Below are 24,151 nucleotides of genomic sequence, written 5' to 3' on the forward strand. Positions count from 1 at the left end.
GACTATAATACTCAGTCCCCAGGAAGAACAGGATAAGAGTAAGATAAGTCAATGGGAAATTGAGAAGCTTAGACTAGAATACCGGCTGCAGGAAAAACAAATGCAACTACAGGCAGAAAAAGAAGATAAAGACAAAAAGAGAGAATTTCAGGTACAACTTAAAAGGCAGGAGAAAGAGTTAGAAATTCAGGAGTTAGCCCTACGAAATGATGCTAAGTTTAGAGGGGAAGAAATAAATATAAAGAAAAAGTTAGCAAGCTTTAATCCTGCTACAGCTCTTCCGCTAGTTCCTCCTTTTGATGAATCTGATGTTGACGGGTCATTTCGCGCTTTCGAGAGCATTGCTAATAGGAATAAATGGCCCAAAGATCAGTGGGTGTCTCTCCTTGTCCCTAAGCTAGTAGGAAAAGCTTATAGGGTATACAACGGCCTTAGTGATGAGGTAGAATATGAAGAGATCAAAGGTAACATTCTAGACGCCTACTCTATCACTTCTGATGGATACAGACAACAGTTCCGAAAGTATGTAAAACCATAGTCTCACACCTATGTTGAATTTGCTAGTGAGAAACTAAGACAATTTAAGAAATGGTTAGTCGCCCTTAACATTACCATCTTTTCAGAGTTGCTCAATCTAATGGTCCTGGAAGAATGGAAGAACAAGTTACCTTTTAATATTCTGAGGCATGTGGAAGAACGGGGAGAGAGTGATCTTAATGTCTGCCGCTAAAGTGGCTGATGCGTTTGCTTTGTTGATGGGATCCCTGGGTAGTAGAGGTCGTGGTTCACTATCTAATGTTAGGTCCTTCTTTGGGGAAGGTTTTGGGGGCGCGTGTGGTAAGCCGACCAATCCGGATTCTCGCCAAATGCATATAATTCCTCCTGGTGTACATACTGTAAGAAACCAGGACATCCAAAAATGTAGACACCCAAATTGCAAGGCCTCTCAACGTCAACTTTCTTTTGTGGCCCCTAAACCTAACACATTTGAGAACAAGAAACCAGTGGCCCTAGCTAACCCTGTCAACTCGCCTCTAGAACTTTATGACTCGTACATGTATCAAGGTAAAGTGTCCCTGACTGATGGTAAAGACAAGGCAATAAATGTCAAGGTTCTGCGTGATACAGGTGCTGCCCAATCCATCTTAAGGGAAGATGTCATCCCTAACATCAAACAGGCTTTCACTGGGGAGAAGGTGATCCTTACAGGTCTCGAATCACAGCTCTCCTATCCCTTGGCTAAAATTAGCTTACAGTGCCCTTTCATTTCAGGAGAGGTTGAGGTAGCCATTAAACCTGGTGAACTGCCAGTACCGGGGTACATCTTGTACTGGGTAATGATCTTGCGGGTAACTTGGCTGTTCCAAACTTAATTGTTCTTGATTCTCCCTTAACAGAAAGTCCCACTAAGACCCTGGACGAAACATCCCTCACTTCTTCCCAGTGTGTGCAGTCACCAGGTCTCAGTCCAAGTCCCCTGCCCTTTCATCACCTCCTCCACCAATGATTGCCTCTACTGACAACTTGTACAATAACATCATTTCAAAGGAGAATTTGATTAATGCTCAGGAACAGGATCTCACTTTGGCTAAGATCAGACATGTTGCCAGTGAGACAAAGGATATGTCTAAATTGCCTTGTTTTTATTATCAGGAAGGAGTCCTGATGCGTGCCTACAGACCTCCTGAACTGAAACAACTAGACACCTGGTCAGAAACACATCAAGTTGTCATCCCTTGTCTGTAAGACCAGCCATTATAGAACTAGCTCATGATGGATTGTCAGGTCATCTAGGCATCCAAAAAACCTACAAGAAGGCTCTTCAACATTTTTTTGGCCAGGAATGAAAAAGGATGTGTCACACTATGTAAAAACATGTCACATATGTCAAATTGTGGGTAAGCCTAACGAACGCCTTGTGCCAGCTCCTCTGACGCCTATTCCAGTTCAGACGGAGCCCTTCGAAAAGATCATTCTAGACTGCGTAGGGCCCTTACCCAAAACCAAACGAGGGAATCAGTATTTGTTAACCCTCATGGATCCCACTACCAGGTACCCTGAAGCATTCCCTCTTAAGAACATCACATCAAAGACCATTGTAAAACATCTAATACATTTTTTCACCTCGGTAGGAATTCCAAAACAAATTCAGTCTGACAAGGGTAGCAATTTCACTAGCAATTTTTTCCAACAGATAGTGAATGAGCTAAACATCGACCATGTTACCTCCTCGGCTTACCACCCCAATCCCAAGGCTGTCTGGAGCGGTTTCACCAAACATTAAAATCCATGATGAAGAAGTATTGCTTGGAGCATCAAGGAGACTGGGATGAAAGTATCTCTTTCCTTCTCTTCGCTTTAAGAGAATCTCCTCAAGATTCTTTAGGTTACTCCTTTTGAATTACTCTATGGTAGACAGATCAGGGGCCTCTCAAAATATTAAAGGATCAATGGTTTACTCAAAATACTCCTTCAAGCCCCAGTGTGTCTGACTACATCAGTAACCTTAAGAATAAAATCAGTGAAGTCAGATCTTTTGCTAAATCAAACTTCCTCAAATCTCAAACTAAAATGCAACAGAATTCTCTTCCCAAATCTGTCATGAGAAGTTTCAAACCAGGAGACAAGGTTTTACTTTTTCTCCCCACTCCAGGCAATGCTCTTCACAGTAAGTTCATGGGACCTTATGTTGTGGCTCAAAAACTAAGTCCATTAAATTATGTGGTCCACACTCCTGACCGTCGTAAGGATTCCCAACTAGTTCATATTAATCTAATGAAACCTTACCACTCCAGAGAACCAGAGGACGACTTGTCTCGCACTGTACCTGTATGTCTGGTAGGGAAGGAGTCTGGTCCTGTGCCCCCCGAGGAAGAGTCCGACATCGAATTCCTCTTCTCGTCACCTAAAGGACGCCCCTCAAACAGCCAAATCATGTCCAACCTTGATGAGGTGTTTCTTTCCTTAACACCTTCACAACAGTCTGATCTTTAAAAGTTATTGCTAGACTTTTCTGAAATCACAGGTGACCTTCCAGGACTTTGTAATACTATCCAACATGACATAACATTAATATCTAATGACATCAAGCCTATAAGACAACCAGCCTATCGCATTTCACCCATTAAAAGAGACTTGATGAAAAAAGAGGTAGACTATCTGCTCTGTCATCACCTTGCAGAACCTAGTATATCCCCTGGGCTTCTCCTGCCTGTTAACATCTAAGCCAGATGGTAGTAGTCGATTTTGCACCGACTACAGGAAATTAAATAAAGTGACGGTGCCAGACTCCTACCCATTGCCCTTGATAGAGGACCTTATAGATAGTATAGGAGTAGCCAAATTTGTAACCACTATAGACTTATTTAAAGGTTACTACCAGATTCCCCTCTCGGACGAGGCCCGAATAATATCTGCCTTCATCACCCCCTTCGGACTATACCAATACACAGTGATGCCCTTCGGCTTGTCTAATGCTCCCGCCACCTTCCAGAGGGCTATAAATTACATCACCCAGGACTTGGAGGGAACAGCTGCATATCTGGACGACCTGGTGGTGACTTCGGACGACTGGGTGACACATCTGACCCGTCTTCGGAGGCTGATGGGTCGGTTGCAGGAAGCCGGGCTTACAATCAACCTGGCCAAGTCCACCTTCGGGAAGTCTACGGTGGTCTACCTTGGACATGTGGTGGGGAACGGCAAGGTACGCCCCAAGAGAGCTAACGTGGAGGCCATCCTTGGCTTCCCTGTCCCTACCACCAGGAAAGCTCTCATGAGGCTCTTGGGAATGGCTGGTTTCTACAGAAGATTTTGTAGGAACTTCTCACCCTGGCCGCCTCCCTGACGGACCTTATCAGCACTTCCGTCCCCTTCCACTGGACCACGACCTGTGACCAAGCCTTCCAACACCTCAAGGCGTTCCTCTCCTCGGAACCAGTGGTCTGGACACCAGATCACTCCCGCCCCTTCCATCTACAAGTGGATGCGAGTGGAGTTGGAGTGGGTGCTGTCCTACTACAAACGGACCCCACAAGCGGCATCCTCCATCCCATCGCCTATCACTCCGCCAAGCTGAAGAAACATCAACTCAACTACTCCACCATCGAAAAGGAGGCTCTGGCACTCGTCCTGGCGCTCCAACGTTTTGAGTGCTACCTTCATCCTGGTCCTCAAACTACGAAGGTCTTCACCGATCACAATCCTCTGGCCTTCCTTCACGCCATGAAGAACCGAAACCAACGCATTCTTAGGTGGGCCTTGTTAACTCAACCCTTCAACTTGGAAGTCCACCATATCAAGGGGGTGGACAACATCATCGCCGACGCCTTATCAAGATCTCCCGTCTCACCTCCTTCATGAGCCCATTACGGAGGTCTTAAGGGGGAGGAAATGTTACGGCCCGCCCGTAACATACTCCACTACCATCCCATCCTCCGCTTGTTACCTCGTTCGCCACCTCTCCGCCTCCCCTTCCACGTCACCGTCTCATGAACCTTCCACGTTACCGTCTCATGAACCGTTTCATGAAAACCCGCTACTGTCCCGAAGTTGGATTCACGCGGTCCCATTCGACTCAACCGGAAGTGTTAAGCCAGCTCTTGGCTTTCTGGAAGTCAGTTGAGGTCCAGGCCTCAACCAGTGAACACAACGCCTCTTGGATCTACCGTGGGATCAACCATCACCCAGCACTTCACCACTGCGACACCGCATAAGTATCACTTCCCCTCGTCCGTGTTTTCCACATTGCCTCCATATAGGATTAGGATTATTGTTAGGTATTAAGTTGGGTTCTTTATTGTTGTATTTATTACTGTGGTATATGTATATGTGTATATCATTTTCCTGTGTTTCATGTTATACGAGTATATCTGTGTTTCATGTTTCATGTTATATCTATGTGTGTCAGTTTCATTATGGGTTATTAAAATAGCTTTTTTAAAGTGCCCCCTCTTTTGCATTTCCTCACCAGTTGAACCTGCAGTGTTTTTTTTTATTGTTATTGTTCACCGGCTCCCCGATGCCAATCTTACCAGTTTAACCGGTGAACGTAACAAGAGTAGCTAGGCTGGCACTGAATGCACCAAGATTACAGCAGTAAAAGCCTTAAGAGGTGATATGGGATGGAGCTCTTTTAGGGAAAGACTTAAAAAAGCGATACTTAGGTACAAGGTTAGGCTTGAGAGAATGGATGATATAAGAATAGCAAGGAAGGCGTATCTGTGGAGTGAAAGTGGAAGCAAATGTAGGAAAAGGTGTATGAGAATGACAGAGAGGAATGGTCTACAAGTTGGGTGGGCAGTGAGAATGGCTGGAGTGAGTCAGAATGAACTGGAATGGGTCGTGACAAGAGGAGTCAGAGTGGAAACTGAATGGGATGTGAGGAAGTGGAAGTGTGAGATAGACAGAAATGTGAAGAGTATGGGATTGAATGAATGGAGGAATTGGATGGAACAAAAGACTACTCTGGAATGGTACAAGGTGAAAGAGGCCCCGATGTATGAGAGGTGGCATGATGGAAGCCTGGGTGGTGATCTTCTCTTCAAAGCTAGGGCACAGTGTATGGATGTAAATGCAAGGAGTTACAGGTGGTCTGAGTCCCGCAGCAAAGTGTGCCATATGTGTGACTCGGGAGAGGACGAAACGGTGGAGCATGTGATGCTGGAGTGTGTGAAGTGTGCCAGAGACAGGTATGAGATGATGCAAGTGGTGTTGACTGAGTTAGGGCATAATAGGAACGAAAGAGTGGAAAAGACAGGGAGGGAGTGGATGATGGTGCTGCTGGGACTGAGTAGAGAAACGAATGAAAGGATGATTGAGGCGGTGAAGGAGTTTCTGGAGAGAATGTGGCGTGCCAGATGTACGGACGGTTAGAGCAAAGAACCCTGTTCTTTTCTTCTTTTTTTTTTTTTTCCTTTTTTTTCTGTGTGTCTTTCTTTTGTCGTCTACAGGAGCTGCCGATCCAAAGGCCCGGCTCAGTAGTGATCCCGAGTCGTCTTTAGTATCAAGACCAAGATCAAGACCAGCGAGAGGAGTCTTATGGGGGTTTTACACGGTCAAGCATGTTGGCCAAACGCTCATCAAACCTCCAACACAACATGTTTGAAGAGTGTTTACACGTTCAAACCAAACTGACAGACAACCTCAGTCGGTGCCAAAAGGAGAAGGAGCAACATGTCACTTACCCAAGACGAGGTGATGGCAGTTGGGATAGTGATTGCCCTCAACGAAAAGAAAAGGAAGCGTTCAAAGTGGACAAAGGACTGGTTGCTGAAAAGGGACCAAATTTCACATACCAATTTAATGAAAGAGCTGAAATTAGACCCAGATGAATGGCGCAATTATATGCGCATGGATGAATCAACATATTTAGAACTTTTGAATATGGTCACTCCATTCATTACATGTAAAGACACCGTAATGAGAAAGTCCATTAGCCCTCATGAACGGCTGATCGCAACACTGCGTTTCTTAGCAACAGGCCGATCTCTGCAAGACTTGAGATTTTCAGCTGTAATGGGAACTAGCACCTTATCCAAGATTATACCAGAAACTTGTGTTGCCATCTACAAAGTACTTAAGAAGGATTATTTAAAAGTGGGTTATGATATGTCAGGGATCACGAAACTATCCTGAAATTGCAAAGGTAGTATGAGATAGATTTAAGGATTACTTTGTGAATGCCGGTGCAGTAGCATGGCAAAAAGACTTCATATAAATCATGAAAATAGGAAAGGCTAGTCTACACCTTCAAACTCAAACTGTACAGTCTGATTGGAATTGGCTTAAATAGTGTGCTGTAATATTTCTTTCCAAAATAAATGAATACAATGGTTATGATAAGTTTAATTGATTCATTATTCAAATGGCTGGCTCAAGTTTAGCCTTCAGATCCAGATTGACATGTTGGATTCTTAATGAAATGATGATTCATAATACAAAATTGTCTGAAACTTCAGACTAATATACCAGAGAAGTCAGGAGACACATTTTAAAACCTACAGATTATATGAAAGCACCCATGAAACTGAATAAAGTCATCTATGCATAGCCAATAAAAAAAACGAATAAATAAACGGCCACTCTGGTTCTGAAGGTCTTGTTATCCAGTTTTGGGCAAATCCTTGCAACTCACCTCTTCATCAACAGATTCCATATTTGATGTACTCTCTCGTGGCAACTCTTGATCACATATGAACATCATGTCTTCAAAATACCAGAGAGTGGGCATGTAAATGTCATCAGTTGAATTTCCAGACTTTTTAGAGCTCTCATGCTTTCGAAGTTCTCTTCTAAACGAACTACGGAGAGAATTTATTTTTTTCATCACATCATCCCGCGTACAATGTGGGTCAAGTTCTTGTAGCTTTCCATGCAGTTCATCTATACCCTTATTTCTTAAATTCCTGTTTGAGTATTCCTTTGATTTCACCTTCCACAAAGCCACATGCTTCCTGTATATATTAATGAAATCCACCATTACTTCCCTTTCCTTATCCTTAACGGCACACGTGTCACTCATTTTGCAACTGATACACTACGCCTGTCACTGAAGGAGATGTTACAGATGTTACCTCGGCGAGATTTGAGTATGTATGACCGTTCACACGTTCAAACATGGACATGCACCGAGCAAGCTCCGCCCACAAAAGTCAAGCCCCGTCAGACATCCGTCCAACACGTTGGTCAAACATGTTTACCCCTTTCACACGTTCAAACATTCTCTCAAACGTCGTGTTGTCAAGCGTGTTGGCCAACATGTTTGACCGTGTAAAACCCCCATTAGGAAAGATTGGGTTGAGTGAAAAAATAATCAACATAGTGCATAACATGTATGTTGACACCAAAGCTAAATACAGACTAGGAGATATAGAGACAGACTGGGTGAAGAGTGAGAGAGGAGTTAGGCAAGGATGTATTTTGTCACCAACCCTTTTCAGTTTGTATATAGAGGAGTTAGCAGCAATGAATGCAGGAGTAAGAGTGGGGAATGAGAAGATAGGTGTGCTCCTTTATGCAGATGATGTGGTGGTCATGAGTGAGTCAGCAGTTGAGTTGCAGAGAATGCTAGATGTTGTGGATGGAAATGGGAGAGACTTTGGAGTTAGGTTTAGTAGTGAGAAAAGTAAGGTGATGATAGTGAATAGGTCTGAGGATGAAAGCAATGCAGTATGGAAAATTGGAGAGAATGAGATGAATCAGGCACGAGAATATAAGTACTTGGGGATGTGGGTGAGTCCAATTGGGTGTGAAAAGACAAAGAATGAAAAGTTAGGTTTAGTGAATCAGTGGGTAGGACGATTGGGGAGTGCAGCAAGAATGAGAGCAAGCAAATATGATGTGCTATGAGGAGTGTGGAGGAAAGTGGCGGTGCCCAGCATAATGTATGGTATGGATGTGATTGCATGGAATGAAAGTGAAATTGACAAGCTAGAAGTGGGACAGAATAGAATAGGTAGAATGGCACTGAATGCTCCAAGGTACACAGCAGTAGAAGCTTTGAGAGGGGATATGGGATGGAGCACCTTTATGGAAAGACTAGTTAAAGCCACATTTAGATACAAGGTCAGGCTGGAAAAAATGGATGAGGAAAGAATAGTGAGGAAGGTGTACCTGTGGAATGAAAGTGGGAGTCAGTGGAGGAAGAGGTGCATGAGAATGAACAGAGAGGAGTGGTTTACAAGTGGTATGGGGGATGAGAATGGCTGGGAGGAATCAAAGTGAGCGTGAATGGATCGTGACAAGAGGAGGCAGGGTAGGAACTGAATGGGATGCAAGGAAGTGGAAGAGTGAGATAGACAGAGAGGTGAAGTGGGTGGGACTGAATATGTGGAAAAAAGGGATGGAACGAAAGAGTACCCTGGAATGGTACAAGGAAAAGGAAACCCCGATGTATGAGAGGTGGTATGATGGCAGCCTGGGTGGTGACCTTCTCTTCCGAGCTAGGGCACAGTGTATGGATGTGAATGCAAGGAACTACAGGTGGTCTGAGTCCCGTAGCAAGGTGTGCCAGATGTGTGACATGGGGGAGGACGAGACGGTGGAGCATGTCATGCTGGAGTGTGAGAAGTATGAGAGAGACAAGCATGAGATGATGCAAGTGATCTTGAGTGAATTAGGGCATAATAGGAATGAAAGAGTGGAGAAGACAGGAAGGGAATGGATGGTGTTGCTGCTGGGACTGTGTAGAGAGACGAGTGAAAGGATGATGGAGGCTGTGAAGGAGTATCTGGAAAGAATGTGGCGAGCGAGGTGTAGGGATCATTAACGAAGAGAAATGCTACTTTTTTCTTTCTTTTTTTTTGTTTTGTCTTTTTTGTTCTCTACAGGAGCAGCCGATCCAAAGGCCTGGCTCTGGAGCGATCCCGAGCCACCTGTAGCATCAAGATCAAGATCAAGATTGATTGATTGATTGATTGATACATTTATTGTTGAATTAATGAATAATTACAACAAAGGAGGAAGATGGGCCTTGCCACCCACCCCTGGGCAAGGACTTAAGGTTAAAGTATCACAAAAATAACTCTGGACAGTATACACAGCAAGATTACAAGTATTTCAATAAATATATACACATATTGCACACCTTATTGCCTAAGACATCCTACAGTCTGGGAGCAAACTGAGGATATTACCTGATTATTTCCCTGAGGGTGGCAGAGTCTAGGAGATGGTCAATGAGGCTGTATAAGTCATGCTGACCTTGTGGCCTAAATTTAGCAATGAGAGGACATTCCATGATATAGTGACGCAGAGTGTGTCCCCTTGGTGCAGCGCACAGAACACAGCACACACCAGGAGAAGCACTGACTTCCCAAAAGTATTTGTAGCCTAATCTGAGCCTCATTGCCACCCTGTCATGTGATGCAGTGTGTCTCCCGTAGGTGAAGGCACAGCTCTGGGAGACACGTGCATAGTGAAGACTAGTGCTACTGCCCCTATGGCAACAAAGCTCCAACTGATCACTAATGCTACTTTGTATAAAGTCCTTAATGCTACTCTTAACATAACCCAGAGTGTACTCAGTGCCAGGGTCCACTGTGTCATCTTGTAGGGCACACTGAGCAAGGTGGTCTGCTTTTTCATTTAGCGGGATACCCACATGAGAGGGTATCCAGATGAAAAGGACCGTGGCACCAGCACCTTCAAGGGCGTGGATGAGATCAAGACACTTATTAACTAGGTCACAGTCCATGGGGGAGGTGGATTGAAGGGCGTACAATGCAGCCTGACTGTCAATAAAGAAATATACATTCATATGAAGAGGCGCCACAATGTGGAGCGCCTCCAGAACAGCATACAGTTCTGCTCTAGTGGAAGACATGGGTGCAGGGAACCGCCTGGAAACCTCAGTGTCAGTGTAGAGACTGGCAGAGATGTAGTCACGGATGAACAACCCACATCCAGACCTGCTGCCATTGACTGACCCATCACAATAAATATGAATAACCTCAACGTGTGGGTACTTGGACAATTTAGTCATGAACATGTCTTGCAGCACATGAGGGAGCCATTCCCTCTTGGGCTGATGCAGTGAGTGAATATCAACACTGACACGGTGAGAGTTCCAGGCGGGTTGCAGTGGTGACATAACAACGTTAATACAAGCCTCGACTACACCTACACTTGTCAGTACTCTCAAGATCTTCCTGAGGTATGGTGTTGTAGGAGTGCGAAGATCATATACAGGAGGGTCAGTGATCCCTTTAGAGAGTCAGAGCCCGTGCATAGCATCCGACTAATTGTGTAACAAGTAATTTCCTGTACCCTACACATAATACTCGGCAGGTGCAATTCAGCTCTGAGGACTTCAATCCGTGCAGTCCTGGGCATTCCATGATTATCCGCATGGCTTCATTCTGTACAAGCTCCAGGGGACGGAGTTGAGTGGCACTAAACTGTATTAAAACAGGGGCAGCATAATCAATAAGGAACCGTATGACAGATATATAGAACATTCTTAGGACTGGAATGCCCGCCCCCAGGCCCCTGTTGGCTAGCAGCCGAAGTGGTGCTAGCCGTGGCAGACAGAGGTCTCGAACATAGTGGACGGCTTGAAGAGACTTCCTAAAGCTCATCTGAACACCCAGGTACTTGTGTATATGAACTCTAGGGATGGGGATGTTATTTACAGTGGGCAGCCGAGAGACCTTCCCTTTAGCTTGAAATTTTGTTTTACATTCATTAATTACTAGTCCCATTTGGACACACAACACTGCCAGTTGTGACAAAGCAACCTGGAGAATCCTGGGTGTGGGGCATTGGAGGAGTATGTCATCAGCATAGATGAGGACCTGGGTGGCCTGCGGAAAGGAACAGCACGCAATTTTGTCCATTAAAACATTGAAAAGCATTGGACTAAGGACTCCACCCTGTGGTGTTCCAAGCTCAAAAACTTCCTCAGAGGAGACTAGCTGCACCTTGAAACCAAACTTGTTCTGTTCTATTGTACAAATAGTCCCTGATCCATCCTAATAATCTACCTTTGACACCTTTGAGAATGAGTTCTTGTAGGGGCTGCAACTCATGTAAACACGGAGTAATATTTTTGACGTCCTTCCGACTCAACGGAGAGAACGCAACTGAAAGATCAAGATCAAGAAAAATCGATTTAGGGCAATTAGGGCATAATAGGAATGAAAAAGTGAAGAAGACAGGATGGTGTTGCTGCTGGGACTGTGTAGAGAGACGAGTGAAAGGATGATGGAGGCTGTGAAGGAGTATCTGGAAAGAATGTGGCGACCGAGGTGTAGGGATCATTAACGAAAAGAAATGCTACTTTTTATTTTTATTTTTTTTCCTGTTTTGTCTTTTTTGTCCTCTACAAGAGCCCGATCCAAAGACTTGGCTCTGGAGCGATCCTGAGCCACCTGTAGCATCAAGATCAAGATCAGCATCAAGATCAAGATCAAGATCGACCTGACGCCACAAGAAGAGTATGTGTGTAACTCCGCTCCTGCTTTTTTGAAGTTTTCTTTTCTTTCGTGGATCTCGCAAGAAGTAAGAACAAGAATGGCTGTGGACGATTGCAAGGTGTGTTTGGAGAGTGTTTCTGCTACATGCAGTGGTGTGGTGTGCGAGGTGTGTGACCGGTGGCTTCACACAGTCTGTGTGGGGCTGCTGAAGGCGTCCTCCAAGATGCTCAATCACAAGAACATCGTGTTTTTGTGCGATGAATGTATAGAGGACGCCAAGGAGAGGATGAAGGACAGGAAGGACAAGACTGATAGGGCGTCACAAACAGAGACAAGTGAGACCAGCAGCAAGGACACTCAGACCGAGGATGCCCAGGCTTGGGGCACTCAGACTGTGCACGTCCCGAAACCCCAACAGGACAAGGCCATGCAGACGGAGAGAGTGAGTGACCAGCAGCAGCAAAGAAGAGGACCGACCAAGAAGAAGATGCTAGTGAAGAAGTCCCCAATCTGCATTGTTGGGGACAGTATGATAAAAAATACTGATGCCCTCCTCAGGAGCAAGGTGAGTGGAGCCTCACAGGAGTGCCTGAGGGGAGCCAAGATCCAGGATATCAAGAAGGTAATTGAGAAGATCCAGACAGTAGAAAACGGCCTGCTGGTGATCCAGGGCGGCGGCAACGACCTATAGAGGGTCGGCAAAGAAGAGACAGTGAAGGAGGTGGTGGAGGCAGTGAAGGCTGCTGAAGCCAAGAAGATGTGTGTGGCAGTGGTGGGTGTGATGCGTCGGCCAAGAGAGGGAGAGAGGTACGTGCGACTGAGGAGGAGGACAAATGCCAAGATCCAGGAAGAAGTGTTGAAGCTGAAGCTGGACTGGTTGAGGAAGAAGATGGGCAACGGCAGCTTCATCGACCTGGACCCCGTCTTGAGGGAAGGCATGGACTTCCTGCCGGACGGGGTGCACCTCAACGAGACCGGCAACAAGAGGATGTGCGGATGGCTGCGTGAGTGGGTGCACGCAAGGTCTACGGTATGTGTAGATGTGGCCTGAATGAGGAATGGATGTGCATTGAAACAAGGAAGAGAGGACAATAAACAGGCAAGGTCATGTATGAAATTTGGTTGTTTGAATGTAAGAGGATGGGGCATTGGTAAATTTCAGGATGTATGCAAAGAGTTGAATGAATGGAGCCTAGATGTGGTAGGTATTACTGAGACTCACCTGCAGGATGTGGTGCAGAAAGAGGGTAATGAGTTTGTAATGTTAGGAAAAGGACGCAAGAAACAGGAGAAGCTAGGAGGAGGCGTAGCCCTGCTCCACAGGAAGGTGAGGAATCTGAGAGTGGAAGAGCTGGACATAGGAGACAGTGCTGAGAGTGAGGACGTGTTAGCTGTTCGAGTGGAGGGTAGGAATGAGAGTGGCAGAGCTGAGAGGATAGTTGTAGTGGTAGTGTATATGACAGTGGAAGGCGATAGAGCAGTTAGGGAGAATAGTAGAAAATACAGTGTTTTGAAAAAGATTGTAAGAGATTATGCTGGAGAGAGAGTGATTGTTATGGGAGACATGAATGCTTACATAGGTATGTTAGGTGAACAAATGAATAGGAATGGTGAGATGCTGAATGAGTTTGTGAATGAGATGAACTTGGAGAATCTGAATGAGACCCTGGCTGAAGGACGAGTGACTTGGCGTGTGAGAAACCAGGAGTCTGCGATTGATTACATGCTAGTGAATGGGAGAATGCGTGAAATTGTTGACCGTATATGAATAGATGAAGATGGGATGATTGACATAGTCTCAGACCATAACATGCTGGTGCTAGAATGTAAGTTGAATGGAAGAGACGGAACAAATGCCAAGGTCAAGAGGAAAAAGTGGAGGTTGAGAGATGCAGGATGGGAAAATTTCCAGGTGGACTTGAGCGAGAGAAGATGGGAGGATGAGAGCCTGAATGGTGTGGATGAACTGAATGACAGATTTGTAGAGAATGTGAAGAACGCAGCAGCCAGTCAGATAGGGTATGTAAGAACAAGTGCTAGAAAGCATAAAAGTAGGCTGTGGTGGAATGATGAGATTAGAGATGCTAGGAAGGAAAGGAAGAGACTGAATAGGGTGTGCAGACAGTTAAGAAAGAGAAGACATGAGAGTGAGGAGGCTGAAAGTGAGTACCTGAATGCATGGATAACGTATGTGAGTCAGCAGCGAGTGACGAAGCGAAAGATAATGAATGCTAAAGTTACATGTGAGAAAAGTGTGATTCAGTCCCTTAGAGAGAAAGGTGTAGAAGGCGGTCGTGAATGGTACAGATTCCTGAGGGGTGAGGGGATGCCTGACAGTGAGAATGTGGAGAGCCTGAAGGTGAATGGGGCAGTGGTGACTGATAAAGAAGAAATGAGAAGGGCAATAAAAGAGTTTTGGGAAGAGATTGGAGGTGTAGGTGAGGTCTTTGATGTGGGTGAAGGGCGTGTGACACTGGAAAGAAAGGATGCAGACGAGTTGAATGAAAGGATCAGCACGGAGGAGGTGGAGAAATGTGTGAAGAAGCAGAAGAATGGGAAGGCAGCAGGGCCGGATGAGATACCTTATGAATTGTACAAAAATGGAGGAGAGGTTGTGATTGATAGGATGACTGAGTTGTTTAACCAGGTGTGGGAGGAGGAGAGAGTGCCGAGAATGTGGAATGAATGCAGAGTGACCTTGCTGCATAAGGGAGGGTACAAGAGTAAGAATGAGTTGAAAAACTACAGGCCGATTGCATTAGTTAACACAGTAGGAAAAGTGTTCAGTGTGGTTTTGAATGAAAAATTGTGTAAATGGATTGAGAGGGATGGAGTGTTAGGTGAAGAGCAGATTGGGTTCTGTATGGACAGGAGAGCTGAAGACAATATGTTTGTGGTGAATGAATTGACTGAAAGAAAGAAGAAAGATGGTAGCAAGTTATACTTAGGTTTTCTAGACATAGAGAAAGCATATGATAGGGTGAACAGAAATGCTAGGTATAGTGCTAGAAAAGATTGGGTTACGTGCAAAGATAGTTAACATAGTGCGAAGTATGTATGTGGATACAAGAGCTAAGTATAAACTAGGAGATGTAGAGACAGACTGGGTGAAGAGTGAAAGAGGAGTTAGGCAGGGTTGCATATTATCACCAACCCTCTTTAGCTTATATACAGAGAAACTGGCTGCTAGATTGAGGAGAATGAATGCAGGTGTAAATGTGGGGAATGATAAGATATGTGTGCTCTTGTATGCAGATGATGTTGTTGTTATGAGTGAGTTGGCAGAAGAGCTTCAGAGTTTGCTTGATGTTGTAGATGGGTATGTAAGAGACTTTGGAGTGAGGTTTAGTAGTGAAAAGAGCAAGGTAATGGTTGTGAATGGGTCAGAGGATGAGAGGAACTCAGTGTGGAGACTAGGTGAGAACGAGATGCAACAGACAGATGAATACAAGTACCTGGGGATGTGGATGGGTCCGGTTGGCTGCGTGAAGACAAAGAATGAGAAGATAAGCATGGTGAGTCAGTGGGTAGGTCAGCTAGGAAGTGCAGCAAGGATGAGAGCGAGTAAATATGACGTGCTGCGAGAAGTTTGGAAGAGCGTGGCTGTTCCGAGCATCATGTATGGTATGAATGTGATTGCATGGAATGAAAGTGAACTAGAAAAGTTAGAAATAGGGCAGAATAGAGTTGCAAGAATGGCACTTAATGCACTTAGATATGCAGCAGTAGAGGCCCTTAGGGGAGACATGGGTTGGAGCACTTTTAGAGAAAGGTATGTAAAAGTGACCCTATGGTATAAGGTTAGGTTAGAGTGAATGAATGATGCTAGAATAGTAAGAAAAGTGTTTCTGTGGAATGTCAGGAGTAGGAAGTGGGGGAAAAAGTGTGTCAGGATGGTGGTGAAGAGTGGTCTAATAGCTAGTTGGGCTTTTCAGCAGGTAGAAGGAAGGCACTTAGAGAATGACTGGAGTATGATTGTTAGAAATGGAGAGGGTAGAGAATTGGGTGTAAGGAAGTGGAGGAGTGAGATAGACAAAGTAGTGAAAGGTGTGGGACTGAGTGACTGGAAGAATAGGATTTAGCAAAAGAGTACCTTGGAATGGTATAGAGAGAAAGAGGCCCCAATGTATGAAAAATGGTATGATGGAAGACTGGGTGGAGACCTTCTCTTCCGTGCTAGGGCGCAGTGCATGGATGTGAATGCAAGGAATTATAGATGGTCTGAGTCCCGCAGCAAAGTGTGCCAGATGTGTGACGTGGGAGAGGATGAGACGGTGGAGCATGTGGTGCTGGAGTGTGTGAAGTATGCCAGAGACAGGTATGACATGATGCAAGTGGTGCTGAGGGAGCTGGGGCATGACAGAGTGGATATGACAGGAAGGGAATGGATGGTGGTGCTGCTGGGACTCTGTGGGGAGACGAATGAAAGGATGATTGAGGCTGTAAAAGAGTTCTTGGAGAGAATGTGGCGTGCTAGATGCAGGAACTAATGGTGTGAAAGATGGTGATTGCCCTCTTTGTTGTTTGTGTTTCTTTTTTTTTCTTATTTTTCCCTACAGGCACTTCCGACACAAAGGCCTGACGCAGAAGAAATTCTGCGTCACCTGTAGCATCAAGGTCAAGATCAAAATCACAGAGGTATGGTTATGTGATTGAATCACAATTAACAAGACACAGCAAGGAATCCAACATAGATATAAGCCTCCCACCACCTTAGAAGACAAGAAAAACAGGAATAAGATCTGGTTATTTGGGGACAGCTCACTGAATGGAGTAGGCAAAGAAATAAATTTTTCAACTTGTGGAAAGTACAGAATTATGGACAGAACAGAAGGAGGTGCGAGCATGACAAGAATAGAGAAAATACTTATAGAAACTATGCATGAGGAAACAGTAGGTGAAGATGACTATGTGGTGATTGAAGGAGGAGGTAATGGGCTTACTAGCACTGAAGTCAGCAAAATATTAGACACCATAGGATGAATGGTAAAAAAAAAAGGCATCAGAAAGAGTGAAAAGAAACACTGTGGTAATGAATATACCCATAAGAAGAGAAAAAGAGCTCAGTGAATTTGGAAAAATGCGTAGAACAGTGAATAGGGAATGCATAGAAAACCTGAGAGTGGAAATGTGATGCCATACAGCTGAGGGAAAAAGTAGATTGGCAGGAGGTGCTAGGCAGAGATGGTAAACACTTCAGATTCAGGGCTCAGCTTTGGGTGGCTATGATAGTAGAGGAGTGGATAAACTTTAGAATAAAAAATATACAAGAAACAATGAAGAAAATAAAAACGATCCATAGGAAAGAGCCAATACCAGAAACAGACTCAGATGCGGCTTCATTAACATAAGAGGATGGAATGAGATTAAACGGAGAAGATTGGTAGAGGAATGCAAAGAACTTGACATAGTGGCAGTAGCAGAAACAGGATGGCATGGAAAAATAGCCTGGTAAGGAGGAGGATGGACTGGAATAGGAAGAGGAAGAATGGTTGGTGAAAAAAAAAGGAGGAGGAGTTGGAATTTTAAGCAAAAGAAAAACAGGAAGACAGATTGAAGAAATACAAGTGAAGGAGAAAGGGGAAAACCTCGGATATGGAGATATTCTAACAGTCAAGTTAATGGAAAATAAAGAATGTTGGTGAATCACAGTAGTTTACATGGGAGTAGAAGGAGCTGAAAAGAGAGAGGTAAATAGGAAAAAATATAGGGCCCTAAAAGAAATACAGAAAATGGTGAGAAATGATAAGTGGATAATAATGGGCGATTTCAACAGACACATTGGCATGAAAAACGAGCCAGTAAATGTGAATGGTAAAATGCTCCTAGATTTCTGTGAAGAAATGAACCTAACAATAAAGAACTGGGAAGCAGAACATCTGACGACCTGGCGAGGAAATGGAGCGGAAACAGTGATCGATTACATATTAATAAATGAAGTCGCAGAGAAAGAAAATATGAGTTTCAGGTTAAATGGAAGTATAGACATATCAGATCACATAATGATTGGAGTACAGAGGGAAAATTCCAGAGGGAATATGAATAAAGGTTAAAGAAACAAATGTGGAAAATCCTAAGTGGAATCTCAAGAAAGCCCAGTGGTCTGATTATAGACGAGAGATAAACACAGCAATGGAGAAAGAACATATGAGGGATAGAACAATTGATAACTCGGAAAGAAACATTAAGGAAAAAATCCAAGAAAAAGCGAGAAAACACATTGGGAAAATTAGAGTCAGTCCAACTGGTAGAAAGTTGATAGGATTTTTGGAGAGACATTGTGCAGAAAGCAACAAGTGAGGGTAGCACAGTAAAAACAATATATATGGAAAAGTTCAACTCATCGCAAGAAATACCAACAAGGTAGGAAGTAACACAGGCAATATAGAAAATGAAGGACAGGAAAGCAGCAGGATGTGATGAGGTGGTGGCAGAATTCATAAAAGAAGGTGAAGAAAACATGAAGATAGTTGTACACAATCTATTCTCAGAAATATTTGAAACAGGCCAGATACCAGAGGATTGGTGCAAGAGTCGAGTAGAACTAATACATAGAGGAGGAGGAAAGGGAAAAACAGAAATAGGAAACTACAGACCGATAAGTATAATAAACATGATAAACAAACTATTTGGCACAATAATAAATGGAAAATTGCAAAGATGGATAGAACAAGAAGGAGTAATTGGAGAGGAACAAAGTGGATTTAGAAAAGGGAGAAGTGGATTAGAAAACATTTACCTTTTGAAGGAGTTGATAGACAGAAGCAAGAGAGAACGGAGAGGAATTGTACCTTGAATTTTTGGACTTAGAGAAAGCTTATGATTCAATTAATAGAAACAAATTAATGAAACTCCTGGAACACATCAACCTAAACCAGAACATTAGGAACATCATAAAAGAAATGTACACAGATAATGAAATGCAATTCAGGTTAGGCAAGATAGAAACAGACAGGATAAACCAGGGGTGTGGAGTCAGATTTTCAAAAGTCCAGTAAATTTAAATGTTGCGACTCTGACTCTGACTCCACGAAATTTGAAGGTTGCGACTCTGACTCCGCTTTTTTTTTTTTTTTTTTTTTTTTTTTTTTTTTTTTTTTTTTTTTTTTTTTTTACATCAGGGATGGTGGCCAAGGGAAAAGATTAAACAAAAAGCCCGCTAGTTGCCACACCCAAAAAAGACGAAAGTTAAGAGAATCAATACTTACATATTTTCGAGTCAATCCATAATAAAAGTGTACTTGACGATTATATAATTATCATAAATTAATAAAGATTATCTTTATATGTAATGCTTGATTGGACTCATCCTCCACAAAGTCAATTTCTTCCAATTTGTAGGAATCTCCATGAAGTGGAATCTTTACTCGAAAATTTATCACGTAAAGAAGTCGGAGTCGCTCATATTTTTACCGACTGACTCTGACTTCAATTCCGACTCCGACTCTGACTCCGGCCAAAAGTAGCTGACTCCTCGACTCCAACTCCGACTCCGACTTCGACTCCACACCCCTGTAAAAAACAACACAGGAGTTAGGCAAGGCTGCATGATGTCCCCAACATTATTTAACATATATATAGAAGAATTATTCACAAAAATTAGAAAAGCTGAAATAGGAGCCAAAATAGGAGACAGAAAATTGGGCTGCCTAGGATATGCAGAAACCAGAGAGGACATGAACAGGTTGCTCCACATTGCAGAAGATTATGGAAATTCAGCAGCAATAAATGTAAAGTTATGGAGTTCAACACGACAGAAGAGGGACAATGGGTGATAGGAAATAATGTATTGGAAGTGGTGGATAGTTACAATTATCTTGGAATTGAAATAAGAAAGAAAGGAATTGGAGTCAGTGCACAGAGGAAAACTAATGAGTCAAAAGCAAGAAGAATGATGGGTGTGATAATGAGTGCGGGAAGCAGAGAAATGAACAAATATGACCATGGAAGAACATTATGGAAAAGTATGGCAGTGCCACATTGTCTATATGGCACAGAAATTACAAATTACAATGCAGAAGACATAAGGAAACTGGAAACAGTCCAGAATTCAATAGGAAGATCGTGTCTAGGAGCCCGGAAGAGTACCGCCACAGAAGCTATACGTGGGAATACGGGATGGAGCTCCTTCAAGGAAAGGATAGGTAAAGGGAAACTATGTTTTGCAAAGAAAATTGAAACTATGAGTGATGAGAGATGGGCCAAGCAAACATATAATGCATGTAAAGAAAAGTCCAAATGGTATAAAGAAGTAGAAAGTTGGATTTGAAAAGTAAGAATAGAAAATGACTGGCCACAAATAAGAATTAAAGAAATCAAAAGCAGAATAGAAGAAGAAAGACATCAGGAATGGAGAAATGGTATGGAAATAAAGAGTACACTGAGGTGGTACAGAAACAAGGAGAAAATAGGTAGCGAAGAGTGGTACCAGGGTGACTGGGCAGGAAAATTACTATTCAAGGCAAGAAGTGATACTTTAGAGGTAAATGGTAGAAATAGAAACCCTGATGAGCAGCAATGTGGTATGTGCGGAGAGGAAAAAGAAAGCGTTGAACATTTTATAGTAGAGTGTGATAAATACAGAAAGCAAAGAAATGCTCTGGATACTCAAGTAGCAAATATCGTAGGTAGGGAAGAATGGGAGGAGAGAAAAGAGGGGGAAGACAGAGGGATCAGAACAATTCTAGGACTGACAGGAAACAAAGTCAATGAATGTAGAATAGTGAGCCAGATGAAAATATTTTTAGTTGGAAGCTGGTCAATAAGGAACCAACTTTGTAGACGGTGAAAGAAGGAGAGAGACCTAAAAAGCGTTTCTAAGCGAAACAGGTCCAAAGAAGAAGAAGAAGCTCTGTGCTGACTTGAAGTAACTTCATCCACCCACAGAGCTCAAGCATCGCCACCAGCAGAGCATACAGTGCAGTAGACAACGGATAAGCTGGATGACGCTGTGGAGGTGATGCCTCTGGTGGAAACAGTGGTCCTGCCGGGCCCCAACCCCTCAAGCACCAGCTCAGCTTCACCAGGTGACCACATGGACGCCTCCACCACGGTCACCAAGGGTATCTGAACACCATCGCCTGGTAAGACTAACAAATCGTCAAAGACTGCTACTGATAGTGCTACCTGCTCCTACGCATGTGTGGCCGCCTCTACCCCTCCTTGCACTGCTGAGTCTACTGGGCCACTACACCCGCCCCCACCCGTAAGCAGGTAGTGCTTATCTGATCACTTGATGGCAGCTGATGCTTCCTCCACCCAGCCAAGGCATCCAGGGCTGAGTGTGGCTCAATATTTGCTAAAAAGTGCATTGAGCAAACCTTGGTCATCACTGGAGGTGGCTGGGGAATTAAGTTTGTGGTAGCCAATCTTGATCATCTGGATCAGGCCCCAGAGTCAGTAACCTGGCTGGGGGAATAGCCTGTCAAGTGTTGGGTGGCCACAGACAATGACCCTACCTATGACTTTGTTAGAATTTACCCGGTTTCCCCTGAACTGACTAAACATGACATAATGACACAGATAACCATCTTAGATGGCTGCCCCACTCAGCTTGTTGATGCCTTATGCCTCCCAGACTATGACAAAGACGGACAGGCAATCCCAAACCTGAGAGGGTGGCCATAGGAAACATGGTCTATCATGTTAGGCCCCACACCTGCCCAGTCATGTGCTGCACCCGGTGTCTCGTGTTTGGCCACGGCAACATTTCCTGCAATGGGCGTGCCTGCTGTAGGAAATGCGGTGGCTACCATGACACTGATGGGTGTGTCAGGGAGGACCATTGTTTATTTTTTGGTCCTGGCCACTGCCCCACCTCTAAACAGTGCCCAGCTCAGCTCCAGGCAGTGCAGCTGCATGCAGCATGACGGGGCCTACTCCCTCTAGGACATCAAATGAAAAATGAGAGGCATCCTCCCGGGCACTTTTCGCCCACCAAAACCTGCACCTCAAACACACTCACCCTCCAAGACAGGACATCCTCATCCTCCTCACTTGCCCTTGCACACCCAGAACCCCCACCTCTGCCCCCACCCTTGCTCCTCGCCCTACATCCATCTAGGCTTCCATCCCTGCTCCCATCCCTAATCCTACTCCTGTTCCCACCAAACCCCTGAGTCTCATTATTAGTGTAGTACCACTAACTGCCCAGCCACCCTCACCCAAGACCCAACGGACCCGCCACCACCACAAACCACACCACACAGTCACACCACGACGCACCACCAGACCCTCCTTCATACCCGAGGGGCCCTACAGGACAGACTTGACAGATGGTGGGGAATTTGTACTCCCAACCCCTCTGCACCAATGCCACCCACCAGAAGCTCCCCAGCCCAAAGCCCCACAGCCAGCAGCCCAGTAGTGTAGCCCTTCCCCTCGCTTGGTAGTGCAGGCTTTGTACCATCCTCTTCCTCGCTTCCAGCCCAGCATGCTTCGGGTTCTGCATGGTCTGCTTTTATTAAGGGATTAGCACCAATAGTACTTGATTTCTTTAACATCCTGCTTTCAGGATATAGCTTTAGCGAGAGCCTCCTTTAGTGTTTGCCAGGACTCTTTTCCTTCATCACATCACTCATGCAGTGAGTGATCCACTTGCCTCCCACTTCATTTTATGGAATGCCCAGTCTTTGTACAGGAAACTTCCAACTTTTAAGACCACAGTCTCTTCATACTCTCCTCTTGTTGTAGGTGTCTGTGAGACGTGGCTCAGAGATCCATTCTCCCCCTCCTTTCCAAACTATACTTCATACAGGAAGGACAGGGAGACCGGCAAAGTAGGAGGTGGCCTACTTTAGTTGATCCACCAGTCCCTTCCTTTTAGCCCTCTCTCTCTATCACTTCTTTCACAGGTGGTGGGCTGGACCATCTGGGAGTGACTGTTATCTTTGACTTGGGCCCTTTAAACATTCTGCTAATCTACAGTCCATGTCTTAATATCTCACTTCAGGAATTTCAACACTTGTTTTCTTAAATTCCCTCCCCAGCATTAATTATGGGTGACTTTGATGCTCATCACGACTTCTGGGAACCGGCCCTCCCCAGGAGCCGGAAAAACAATTCAGGCGCATCATTCGAGTTTTCTGGCAGATAGTGATTCCCTCTCCCTTCTCACACCTACTGGCCTCCCTACCAGGATTGACCCAGTTTCAGGGAACCCTTCTACTCTAGACCTGTGCCTGGGGAATGGGCCACTCCTCCTCACCACTATAACAACTGGCCCTTATGTAGGGAGTGACCATCTTCCTGTGATTATTGCATCAGTGCCACTACACCCTCTTACCTCACGCAGACCCTGTTGGTCATTCAAAAAGGGAGACCTGGTATCCTTTCAGACAGAGTGAGTTCAATTGTTCCACCCATGATCCTCCCATCAGTTGACAAAATTCCCGACCTTACAAAAGTCTTGGTGACTGGGATCCCACCACTTTCACCTTGTCACTTCCTCCCCTTCCCATTCCTTTTGAGTCCCCTGGGGGTCTTGGAAATGTGCAGCGGCGCTTCAGGCCAAGTGCCATGCATTTACAGCATGGCGAAGGAACCCTATCCCTCCACTTCGCCAACGTTTTCATTATTTAGAGGCCCAGTGTGAGCGTGTTATTCTTGATGAGAAACGCTCAGCGTGGGCCTCCTTTTGTGCTTCCCTGCACTTTTCCACCTTAGTCTCCCAAGCCTGGTCTTTCGTCAGGAAGATGGTCCACCCAAAACACCCTTTCACCTTCCTGTTAACTAGTAACGGTGTCCTCCTCGCCACTGATACCCAAAAAGCCGAGTGTCTTGCCACCCACATCCACACAACACTTGGCTCTCCAGATCCTGTACCCTCTTCTTCACACTCCAGCCATGAAATTAGCACTGCTAGAACTTTCCAGGAACTCACCTCAACCTTACTTTCACTGTCTGCTAAGAAGGCAATGGGACCGGATGACGTGCCAAACAAGTTTCTTCAATGCCTCCCAGATGCTCTGCTGCAGCTCCTTCTGGACGTCCTCAACAACAGCTGGTTGTCGGGGACGTTCCCTTCAGCGTGGCGTCTTGCCACTACTGTTCCTATTTCTAATCCTGGCAAGGACCTAACGGTAGCCTCCTCTTATAGACCTATTAGCCTCTTGTCTAACATTAGCAAGGTTTTCGAGCATGTCATTCAAAATAGACTAACTTGGTGGTTGGAACGTAAACACCTTCTACCACCCAACATGTTCAGTTTTTGCCCTCACTGGAGCATCCTTGATGCC

The 24,151-nt window shown here is 44.7% G+C and overlaps 1 protein-coding gene across 9 annotated transcripts in view; it reads left to right on the forward strand.

Moving 5' to 3' along the window:
* Window positions 1-11,862: 11,862 nt before the first annotated feature.
* Window positions 11,863-24,151, forward strand: part of LOC123513347 (mpv17-like protein 2) — a 34,987-nt gene continuing 22,698 nt past the window's right edge. For 4 of the 9 annotated variants that reach the window (XM_045270490.1, XM_045270483.1, XM_045270482.1 and 1 more), the window contains exons 1-2: window positions 11,863-12,000; window positions 20,802-20,998. The gene's annotated coding sequence lies outside the window, so the exon portion shown is untranslated. Of the gene's footprint in view, window positions 12,034-16,474; window positions 16,554-20,801; window positions 20,999-24,151 lie in introns of all 9 variants that reach the window. The other 5 variants (XM_045270484.1, XM_045270485.1, XM_045270486.1 and 2 more) reach the window with 5 other exon arrangements.

Source organism: Portunus trituberculatus, chromosome 35 (genome assembly GCF_017591435.1).
Source record: "Portunus trituberculatus isolate SZX2019 chromosome 35, ASM1759143v1, whole genome shotgun sequence".
Lineage (NCBI taxonomy): Eukaryota > Metazoa > Arthropoda > Malacostraca > Decapoda > Portunidae > Portunus > Portunus trituberculatus.